This window comes from Oreochromis aureus, linkage group 14, assembly GCF_013358895.1.
Source record: "Oreochromis aureus strain Israel breed Guangdong linkage group 14, ZZ_aureus, whole genome shotgun sequence".
Lineage (NCBI taxonomy): Eukaryota > Metazoa > Chordata > Actinopteri > Cichliformes > Cichlidae > Oreochromis > Oreochromis aureus.
Window position 1 is genome coordinate 21,516,208 of NC_052955.1, and position 12,055 is coordinate 21,528,262.

At 41.7% G+C, this 12,055-nt stretch overlaps 1 protein-coding gene across 1 annotated transcript in view; it reads right to left on the minus strand.

The window, feature by feature from the left end:
• aipl1 (aryl hydrocarbon receptor interacting protein-like 1) overlaps positions 1-6,050 on the minus strand; it is a 46,558-nt gene extending 40,508 nt beyond the window's left edge. The window contains exon 1 of the mRNA XM_039598243.1: positions 5,878-6,050. The gene's annotated coding sequence lies outside the window, so the exon portion shown is untranslated. The remainder of the gene's footprint in view (positions 1-5,877) is intronic.
• Positions 6,051-12,055: the final 6,005 nt, after the last annotated feature.

Sequence of the window (12,055 nt, forward strand, 5' to 3'; positions counted from 1 at the left end):
GTTTTGTGCACGTTCACATTTGCCGTAGTTAGCTGTAAGACTGGTTCAGAGAATTAAAAATGAACTGGGTTACATTTAATTGTCATGTGTTTTTTAAAAAAAATCTGCTTGGAGCTTTTTCAGGAGAACATCCTCCTACCATCATCACAGCCTCCAATTGTCACAAATTCATAAACTAAATGAATTACTGTGTACCGTCTCACACAGCAGCACTTTAGTAACTTTTGAGGCTTCGGCTCATTGTCTTACTCATTGGCAATGACTTCTTGTTATCATTTACTTGCAGATATTTCCCAAGACAGGCCAGGTGGTTCAATTCAGAACCGCTGGGTGCTGCGTTGACTTAACCGCCGCTAGCAGTAGCCATGCCAACAAGCTGCATTGCTTACAGCCTGTCGTTAATTTGTTAATTCTCATAAGGAACGAGTGGCGTTAATGTCATGATTTTTTTATGTTAGCTCACATGGTTTCTAATGTGCTGATGTGAAACACTGAGGGTTATTAAGGGAGTATTAAGGAAAAGCCATTCACGTGGACACTTCTCTATTAAGTCATTTATACATTTTAAAAAGTCACGGGGTCAATTTGATTGGCCATTCATGTGATGATAGCTTGACCTTTAACCCTACAGCTCACATTTGTGCAGAGATGAAAATGTACTAACTGTCTAATGTTTTGTCTCGAGCTACAGATTAGCGCAACAAAGGCTTTTAGTACTAATGTTGTACAAGGTAGATGTCATAAGGAAAAATCTAAGTCCTGATATCATAACTTTAATTTTTCATTAGATGAAAATAGATAAAAACATTAGATTAAAACCATTTAACCACTAGCTCATCACACTCTATCAAGCAGGGTGTGTGTGCATATGTGTGACAGTGTGTGTGTGTGTGTTTGAGAGAGAGAGAGAGGGGGCATGACCGGGGTGTGCCAGACTCAAAAAAATGAGAATGTTTGTATAAGTGTGTGTATCTGTGTGTGAGTGTGTTTCCTGCCATTCTGGCCCCAGCTGTACCCAAATAGCCTAAGAGCACAGTGTGCTAAGCTAACAGAGACTAGAAAGAGACATTCACCCTGGGTTAGTGAGCTGGAAGATCACGGTGCTCGGACACCACAGAAAGAAGGAACCACAGCTCTGAACCTGCATGATAACACCCATCCACGTTTCATTTGCAAGAGTCACCCATCCCCTATTGCTCTGTACAGGTGTTTACTACAGACATTAGACATGACATTAGTATTCAGCAGCTTTAAGTCTTAAATGAGGGCTCTACTAATGGGGTAGGCTGCCTCGCTAGACTGTAATTACTGACACATTTACTCAAAAACGACCATTTAGTTTCAGGCTGGTTGGTTTTTATCCAAGTTACATGCATCATGGCATTTTGAGGCATTTAATAAGCAAGACACTGTTACGTTTCCAGCTCCCTGACTCTCCTATCAGTTCTTCCTCCTGTCTACATTTCAAATGAAAAAGAGCAAAAATTCACAAGTTACAAGTTCCTTACAGTGTTTTCCTTAATCCCCACAAACAACACACCACGCATGGGGTGTGACTGAGACGCAAAGAAATGATTAGATTTCTAAATATAGTCACACTCTATAAATAAATAAAATCTATATTCATTAATTATCTGACCATAACTGTGTTATTAGGCAAAGCAAATTGCTAAAAGAGCCATTTACATATCCGAAAACTTGAGATGGTTTTGTCTGACCAAAATGCAAAATTTGAGAAATAAACTAAAATGGCAAAAAAATAAATAATGACCTTTAGAAATGGTTTGTTCCTAGTTAGTTTTCTTCTTCTTTTTGCACCACAGCAAGTAACTCATTTTCAAATGCATTGTGGTGCCATCTTATACACCCCAATTTTTTTGTATTGAATGTGATTTAAAGTAACCTTTTGCCTAATAAATAACATGCAGCACATTTTTCCTGAAGCTTTTCTTCTTCGCATCCTTCGCCTCTCGTCGTCTATCTACTGAGCTTTCATTTCTATCGTGCTTTCCTTGCTCCATCCTCATTTTCTACCTCCTTATCCTGCTCCGCTCTCACAGCGTCTTTAGGTTGGTCAGTTCAGCGAGGCCGAGTTGCATTCTTGGGATGCCTCTTACATATGGTTCACATTCCAGCCGGTCTGCCGAGAGGCCCACCGCTCCTCATTGCTGGCCCTGCATAGACGGGCCCAAAGCTAGGCGTGCTACTGCGTTTCTTCAACCTAAAATAATCTCAACCCAGCTTTAGGTTAGCCTAGCCTACGCTAGCATGAGGGTGGAATTTATTAAGCCTCTTCAATCAAAATATGAGATATATATGGGCCAACCCAAGCACACACTGGTGTTTCGTTTAGCTCTCTGCACAAAGGCGGCTGTAGTTTCTTTTGCAGTTTATCTAATCCCTCGGGCTACTACATCCGCCTCTATGTGTGCTAAAGCTATATAGCACAATGGTCATATTCTTTAATTAGGTCACCTACAGAAAAGTGTGACAAACTGAACCTAGAAACGATTTATGCAAGAAATCCCTATGTGAAGAAACACACACACATCATGGATGAGCATCCATTTTAAGCTTAAAAAGATTGAGCTTAGTATTTCTAACTTACTAGGTGAACTAAAGTAAGTTCGCATATTTCTGCACACACAGACAAAACTACTAGTTTTATGAATTTTGTAGAGATCCAGTGAGCAGGTACTTGTGTTTGTGTATGTGTCGTACATGTAAGTCTAGGCCCCATCAGGTAAACCACACACCGAAGAGCAGTGAACATCTCTCCATATGAGGCAGTTAAAATATTATTCTGGGACATGTTTGGAATACTGGTAAAGCTGCATCATCAACTACTCTATGCCAGACTTCAGCATGCTGCATACACCCACTCATCCTGGGGCAGTGCATGTGTGCACATGCAATCAGAGAAAGAGAGTGCATCTGTCCTTCAATCAGACCATACATACCCGCACCTACGTACAGCATGGCAACACCTGTTCTCTTAAATATCCCCAGACACTCACTCTTTCAACCCACTTACAATTTCTACACTTGTTACCCTCTTAAAATTGCATATGCGACATTTACCATAAGGTCTGTCATAAATTGCTCTGAGCTAGTAACAGTTAGCCCGCTGAGGTTGTCTGGGCGTGGCCATAAAAATGCGCAACCTTACTGCAGCTACCACAAATCCACCGCAGATCCTCCCCTCTTTGATCGGCCTTCAGCGACAGAAAAAAGTCAGACCTGCCCAGTTACACAAGTCACTTGACGGGCCGGTCACTCATAAGATTAAGTAAGCAGAGGACGAGTGACTCATCAAATAACACTTTTATTATTCGTTTTCGCGTCAAGAACGCGGGTGATGCAAAGCGTTTATAGATCTGTCTGTGGGCATTTTGGAAAGTAAAGGCCTTGTTGTCAGGCAAACCCCTCCCAGTTTACCAAACCACAAGCATACACACAGTTTCATAAAATATGATAAATATGCAAAGATAAATGCTTTCATATGCGCCCAAAGTACTGACTTTCACATTGACCTATCATTTGACTCTAGATTAAAGATCGCAAAAAAAAAAATTTACTGGCACACACATCAGATCCTGTCTGTCTCCCTGTTACGTGTCGTTTCTGAGGAGTGGAGTAACAGACGTCATGGCTGGACGGCTGTATTAATCAAATCTAGGAAATAATGACTGTGCTGGCTAACCACTAAGGCACACAGACATAGGTAAATCCAAAGCGGCTAAACGATCAGAGCCCAGACAAAGCAAACATTCATACAGGATGGCAAAGGGGAGAAAAAGGAGAAAGAGGGCAGAAAAACAAGGTTGTCATCGAAACAACAGTTTAATTCTTCACAAATATTCCTCAAAATGATTATTTACTGACTACAGAGGCTGTCAGGTAAGCTACTTTCATGTGAACTTTGAGTCTGGGCCATACTTTATGCAGTCTCCTGACTTCAGTGTGACTCTTCTAACAATAACAACATTTTCACATCCTTTTTGGGTACTAATGTTAAAAACACTCACAATGAGTCATTGTAACTCAGGTCACTGAGGCCTTGTAAATACATTATCACGCTCCTATATGTGAAACTAGTTCTAGCACGGCACTTCCTGCCCAGAGTGTGGGTGGGACATGCACTGGAACTATTACAGTAAAGGATAAGTCTCTTAAAATTTTGCCCTAAGTCTTGGCATTCAAATGGTTGCGTCCTTAAATCAAGATGTGTCCAGTGGCACTGGACTCTGGCCCTGCCTGCAGCTTCATGTATAATTCACTGTTCATAGGCAAAGGGAGGATAGTTACAGCAGGACTGGCTACTCCTGGGGAAAAGGCAGGCTGACGCAACTAACAAGCATTTCCAGAGCATCTCCACCCTGATAAAAACATTTTCTCTAAGACACAGTATATAACTGGATGAATAACATTCTTATAATATGCAATTCGGCTATATGAGCTTGTCAGCATTGGAGCAGGCCTTTGTAACATAAGCAGCGGAAAAAAAAAAAAAAAAGAGGCATGCCATCCGCCATCAGAAATGGCCGTGATTTGCACGAGGTCAAGTGATGCATCGGGAGTTCTAAGCCTCGCAAAGATCAGGGACGACGAGGTCTGAGCTGTCGCATAGCCGGCACAGATTGGATGCAGGTGGAAAAAGCCACTGGCTCGTGGATTACAGCTCAGTACCCAGTCTTTATCAAATTATAACCAGACACCGCAGTTTTCCACTGAAGAATATGAGGTTTGAAAGGACAGTTCTTTAACCACGCTGCCATCCTGAATGCTCAAATGTTTAAGATTGGATTAACCAAAAGTAGGACTGTGAAGACTGCCTTTAAGATTACATAATCCCCGCCACTAGAATTCTTTGAAAATGCAGGTCAGAGTACAGAGAATGGCTAAACTTGCAACAGGTTGATGGTCACAGGGTGAGAGTCAGAGATGCCAGGAAAAAAAAGGGAAGCGAGCAACAAGAAAGAAGGAAAGAAAGAAAAAAGTCTTGACAGATAAAAACCTCCTTACGCCCAGACATGTCACAATGGATAAGCTACATGACTTCATGACAAACTCGAGAATTCCACAGGTTGACTCTCAAACAGTCCAGTCTTACCTCAATTTATTAAAACCTCTGGAGAATCCTGGAAGAAGAACCAACCGCGATGCTCAAAAAGTCGATTTAAAACAAGAAGATCTACCGTGGACACCTGGAGATACTGAAGAGGGGGGGAAAACAGCATAATACAAGCTTGAACGGGGAAATGAATGACGCTCAGGGAGGGAGGGAGGGAGGGAGAGAGGTGGTGGTGGTGGGGTTACTCTTCACATCCATGTTGAGCTGCAAAGGGTGGGGCCTTGAGGAATTCACTCTTTCCCCTGGACTTAAAGCTTATCTTAATTAGACTACACGGGGTCAGACTGCCTGTGCACTCAATTACGATCGCGTTATTGTGATATAAACGCATTACAATACCGAGGAATGACTCCTCGGTTGTCTTTGACAAGTCAAACAGACTACTGTAACATAAAGAGCAACTCGTATATTTCCTCTCCTCTCCAGCAAGAGATCTGTCTATTCAGCGGGCAAACGTCAGGCTTGGCAAAGACACACCCGCTCCATCGCAGTCTATCCTCGGGCTGTGTCACGAACAACTACAGTAAATATATATTTATATATATTTATATATATATTTAAATGTACACAGGCGTCACCAACCGAGAAACCACCGTCAGTGGCTGCTGGATAGTTACGTGTCTTCATTTCCTACTGACAAGACAATAAAACCCGATGAAATGCCTTTAATGGTTGTAGCCTCTAAATGTCACCTCCGCCTGAAAAAAAAGTTTGCAAAAAACGTATCTGACAGTCGCACTTACTTTAGTTCAGCTCAATCCTCTGGTTCCGCCGAGGTGCGCGTCAATGTGGCCGTAATGTGACAAATATGCGCAATTTGCGCCGTGCTTGGGGGAGATTTGAGGATTATTAGACTCTGTTCGGACTGTTCCCTCACCCCCCCCTCCTCCTCCTCGCCCTTCCACCTCATCCTCCTCCCCACACGCCCAGTTCGCCTGTGGCATTTAGCGGGGCTGGCTACTGTAAAGTTGCCACGTCCGTTACGTTTCTCAGACTTATGAAACCAGAACGACCCGCTCGGAAAAAAACCCCTAAACCCTCCAAAAAAAACTCCTTAACTGCGCAACGGTCTGCAAATCAATCGCGGCCACCGTGGGAGATTTAAGCGGAAAGGTGTGCAAATCAAATGGCATTACATTTGTTATGTAATATAATCCTTAATGAAAATGACTGGTAGATGTGGTAGATGTGTACTCTCAGCCCTCCCCACCTCCTGACTGAATACTCTCGAGTGGAATCACTCGGTTTTTTTGCTTTTCTGTCAGCGCAGGAGCCTTACAGAAACCATCAGCCACACCTTAACTCTCAATCAATTTTGTGACACTTCCAGAGGTTTCGACGTGACGCGAAAGCCCTCAACTTTAACCTGATTAAACGGTCGCTTTTTGCACTCCTGCGTTAACGTTTAAACCTTTACCAAAAAAATAAAACACCAAAAAACCCGATCCAATCTGTGTATCCGGTTGTCCGGTCCCACCCCATGCTTCTCGCTGCTCCTCGAGGTTCCTCCCCGGTCTCTCTCTCCGGTCCAACTCCGTTCTTCAAACCGGCTTCTCACTCCGATCAGCTGGCAGGGCCGTGACGTCAACACCCGCCAGCGACCAATCAGACAAGAACCGGAAAACTCACCTCTGATGACCACAGTGTACGTACGATGACGGTCAGGCTCTTCGACCAATAGCAACACAAATCTCTGTGAGAACTAAGGCGGGCGCTAGAGATAGCGGCCAATGACATTACAGCCGCCCATGGGAGGCGTTTTATCCCCGGACCTATTAGGTGTTGGTAAGTATTATGTGTGAACTGCGAGGAACTTTTTTTACGCCACTAAGCCATAGATGAAATTGAAATTATAGACAAGCGGAGAAACAAAATGTTCTCACTTACTTCTTTCTGTAGCTGATGACAGGTTACCAATCCGCACTTCATAAAGTCAAGTGGTAATTACTGTTATTTTCAGCATGTGTGTCACACCAAGTGTCAGAGTCACGGTTGTTTATACAAGTCAGATATCTTTCCATCATATAGCATTATTCGTATGTATACATGTGCATACCTCTCAGGCTGTCACGTGTCCGATTCAAGGTTAATAGGGTCATGCATCAGGTCTGTTGCATGAAGACACTTATTACTATAGCGTGATAAGCTGATTTGAGTGGAGAATGACAATTTCACCATGTAGTTAACGCTGGTTTCTGCAACTGAAAGCGTTGTACTTGCTTATGCATTTAAAATGCCTTTAGATTTTGGGTTTTATTGTGCAATGTGTTATTTTATGTGTTCCCATAAGGCACCAGAATTACCACTTGAGTTTATTGGCTTGAACTCCTGGCAGTTATTGCGGTGTTGATATAATGTCCCTTAAATAAATGAGGCAGTGAAATGGTACTCGCCACCCTTCCCCCCACCCCCCACTGCCCAACCCCTTTCCTTATGTTTCATATCCGGGCAGTCCTATAAGAAGTCTCTGTACAGAAAATGCGTAAAACTGACATTGAAACAAACGAAACCTCCAAAGAAAATGTTGTCCAGTGTTCTCTTTTTTTTAAGCAAACACAGCATTCCTGTGGTTTTGAATTGAGCAGGAATCGGGCTCTACTGCCAAATAAGTGATTGCACTTCTCGTGGACAAAAAACCTCAATTGGAGGCTTGCTTGTTGAAGTCACAATTCCACATTTGGAAAAGAGAATGGAATGTGCAACATTTTCCCTTCAAATGGGATAAAAAAAGAAAGAAAAAAAGAAACATTTGTGTGGCAGCTGTGGAAGCAACTCTCTCTCTCGAGGGCTGAAGGTGAAATTAAAATGCAGATGATGTAATTTACGTAAGTTTGTTGAGAGCCTTAGCTACTGTCCGGGTACAGTATGAAAGGCTTATTCGTTCCTTAAATACAAAAGAGGGTATAGAGAGTCTTTGATACGAACAAGCCGTGGACATGCATAATTGAAGATACCTGAAGTCTTTCAAGCCACTGCAGTGCACGCATGAGAAGAACCAAATCTTAAGTGAATTCGCTCTTGACTTTTTAATGCACTGGGGCTTGTGTGCTCATGCTGCACCGGCATCCTGTCCTATGTTATCATTGGATTTTAGGAGTGAGCCTTTACCTGGTTTTATCTGTCACTGAATAAACAGAGGAATGCTCATGTTTACAGTCATGTCAGAAATCTTCTTTGTGCTGAGGCTCAGAGAAGTGGGGTTATGCAGATCGAAGGCAACAACCTGCCGACCCTTTTGCTGTAACAGTGGAGCAGCACAGTGCCGCTTCAGTGACACAGCTTTTTACCCCTTGACTGAATTTATGTTGGTGCATTCACAAAGCTGGACAGAAACGCTCCACAGCCACACATCACTCAGGAAACCAATCCTTCCTGCCCTCAGTCTTTTCACATGGTCTCAGTCCACACTGTGAAGTGGCTCTTACCTCTGGGAGCAAGCACAGTTTTTCTTTTTGCCTTTTCTTCATATTTTGCCAGTTTATTTAAACCCATCACGGCAGGTCGTGCCTTCGAGTCCGTATTCAGACACACAAACACATCTTGGCTGCTAAGCCATGAAACCGGTGTGAAAACGTTACCTGTAAGTAAACACGGAACCGCACGTAAAGCCACACCACAGGTACCAATCATGACTGTTTACCTGAGCTGAGCTGATTGTGTTTTATGTGGATAAATATATTTTGCTCAGTCTGTTAACACTTGAAATGGATGGAATACTTTGAACACTTTGATTTTCTCGAGTATTGCACTTTGTTTTCTCATTACACAGAGTGATGAATATAACTGAGGAAGCTTTTCTTACATGGTACAAAAAACGGTGGAATACCTTGGTCCACATAGCGGTTACATTTGTAGAATTTTATACTAATCACATAAAAGCACTTCGGTGCTTTTATGTGATTAGTAGAAGAAGAAGAATATGAACACTTATGTCATTTTTATGTCATATCCTTCCTTCATCCTGCCATTCTTTAATAACTTGTTGCATGTAACCTAAATCAAATAAATATTATCTATCTACTTTATAACTTATATATTTTTATATATTATACACATTTGCATATATTTTTCTTGCTTATTTATTCAGTGTTCTGTATTTTCTATGACCTCAACATACTGTACCTTTGTTGCACTACTCTGACAAACAATGACAAACATAATCTATTTGTCTATCAAGCTCTAGCATATTCTCTGTTACTTTATGAATTTTGAGCCTGACTGAATCAGCATTGTTTGTGACAATGGAAAAAAAGGACCTGCATCATCTGACTAACCTCTGACGTCTTTAAGTAAAAAAAGAAAAAAATAATAATAATGCTGCTTCCTGTTTCTCAGAACTACACAGCACAGACGTGAGAACAATACTGTGATTTGCTGTGACGATATCGCCTTTCTCATATGAATAATCTACGTCCTCCTGTCTACTGTCTCTGACCGCCCTCCTCTTTTCTTTAGTTGTGGCCTTGCAAGGGAAGTACATAAACACCTGTGTTAAACAGATTTCAAGAAGAAATTGGCACCTCTGCCAGACAAGGAGGCAATCTGGGGACTCTTCAAGCCAAGTAATTGCTTTTCAAAGCAGAACACTGCGTATAGTCACTCACATCAACAGGTGGAGGGGAGGGACTTTTCTGCTTTGGGCGAGCAAGACTGTCTTGCAGATGAAATTGAGAGCCTGAATCCATGAGTCAGAGGGTTTAAAGAGAGAGGGACTGCAGAGAAACAAGCAATCGCTCTCATTCAGAATCAAAGCATTATTGTTCACAAAACTGTGCATCAGTTATATAGCAGAGTGATCCAGGTAACTATAGCATGATGATGTTATTATTTCACTGATTTATGTTTGTATTATTGCTCAGTTGTTACATAATAGTGTGACTGATGTTAAAATCCTTTAAGTCAGTAGCAATGGAAGACTTTAAAGTCACGATGTCGGTTCCATTAGCAGGAACAGTGCTGTCCATGTTTGCCATCTGTGCTAATCATGGTAGTATGCTAACATTTGGTCATGCAACTAAATGTAATGCAAATGGCATCACCTTAGCTGGGTTTTGGGTTTGTACAAATAAATATGTGACTTGGTGATGGTGCTAAAATATGGTAGAATTTATCTGGCCAGCATGAATTTCCTCCACAGATTTAATGGCAACCGATCTAACAGATCTCTGCTGCAAACCAAAAATACCACTATTAGAGTGGCTCTAGATGAAAATACAGGAGATTGCTGTAATCAGTAGGTATCGCTCTGTGGAGAACATGGAGTTAGAATGGTAAATGGTACCTTCGTGTTCTTCACCTGTCTCGTCAGCCATTCATTTGATCCACTTAAAACTTGGAGCGTGTATAGCTGAGCCCTAAGTGCTGAGTTTGAGGTTACTGCTTTACAGTATTGCCAAAAGGCAGTATTTCTTTGCGCATACGGTACAGACATTAGCACGTGAAAGGTTCTGTCATGAACAAACCAAGTACCGTTTAACTGTTAATACATTTGGCTTTGTTTAATATTTTCTCATGTCGTTATACTGTTGTAGACAGTAGATTCAAAGGTTGGTTTGCATGTTCTGCACATTAAATCCCATAGAAATGACAACACTGGCCTACTGTACATTTCTCTTTTCAAGGTCCCATTGACAGATCATGTGTCTTAGAGCCAGCAAAGTGTCATGAAAATGTGACACACTGTCATATTTTAAATCAGTTGGTTACCAATATAAAATAATTTGTTCCACGTCCATATCAGCAGTACAGTTTATTCTTTGAATCAAAGTGTCAGCAGAGCTGAAACACCAGGTATCACTTTTACAGGTGTTGCATCCCTTTTTTAGTTTTATATTATATATAATGACTCAATAAAACTATTTTAGTGGTCATTGACCTCACTGTTAGTTGGTTAAATGTCAAAGGTGTCATGTATTAATCTGTCTTTACGCCACGATGCTGACTCCTCCCCAGTCCCTGATTTTTTTTCTCCCAGTGCTCCGCCACCTAATCCCTCATCTTTACCACACAGCTTCCCTCTTCCCAAGTTTCCCAAAGCTAAATTCCTATGGAGTTCTGGGATCTGTTTCTCTCAAACAGATGTCAGTTATGCATCAGTCACAGGGGAACGAGGGGAGTACCTCTGCCGCTTTAAGAAAGGCTTCTGGCGAAAAGAAACTGATTAGTAGTGCTGGCAGCCAACCACGTGGAGTGCCGTGTGGAGACTGAAGCCAATGAGAAGCCCTGCTGGGTGGAGGTTACAAAAGCAGTCTGAACCCAATGACTCAGCAAAGTTGGGTGCGTGTGAGATGACACTTTGCAGTGCTTTAAAGGGCCAGCATGCAGACTTCAGGCCCTCCAAAGGAAGGTGAAAAATGCACTTAAATTCTGTCCAAGTGTTCACTCCCTCTGGTACAGATCCTGAAAGTATGTGGCCCGTGCTGTTCTGCAAGGTTGTTATTAAAGAAAAACATTACACTGGAGGCGTACACCCACCTTTCTGAAAAAGCACCGAATGCCAGAATCCACAACTAATAAAACTGAATTATGGAAAATGCCTACTGTATATTTACATGTGATTTATATATTACCAAGTATTCCTTGATTTTTTTTTTTAAAAAAAGGCAGTGCCTGTAACATGGTAATCGATTATAAAAGTAAGAAGTCTCCTAAATTGTCAGGAAAATCTATACTGTTGTATTTCTTTTAAAGCAGGAATAAAGAAGGAGACTTTACCGCATAAACTTGTTGTTCACCTAATTTCACTGTGTTACAGTTGCATTAATAATTCCTATGAATGGACCACATGTCATGAAATTTGTTAATTTAGTTTTGACCTAGTTTGTATTTTAAGTCACTCTCTGGAGCATTACTCTCTAAAGGTGGTTTTCATTTCCCACAGTAAGAATCTAATTCATCTGCTTCCCTATAATCTGTTTCCTC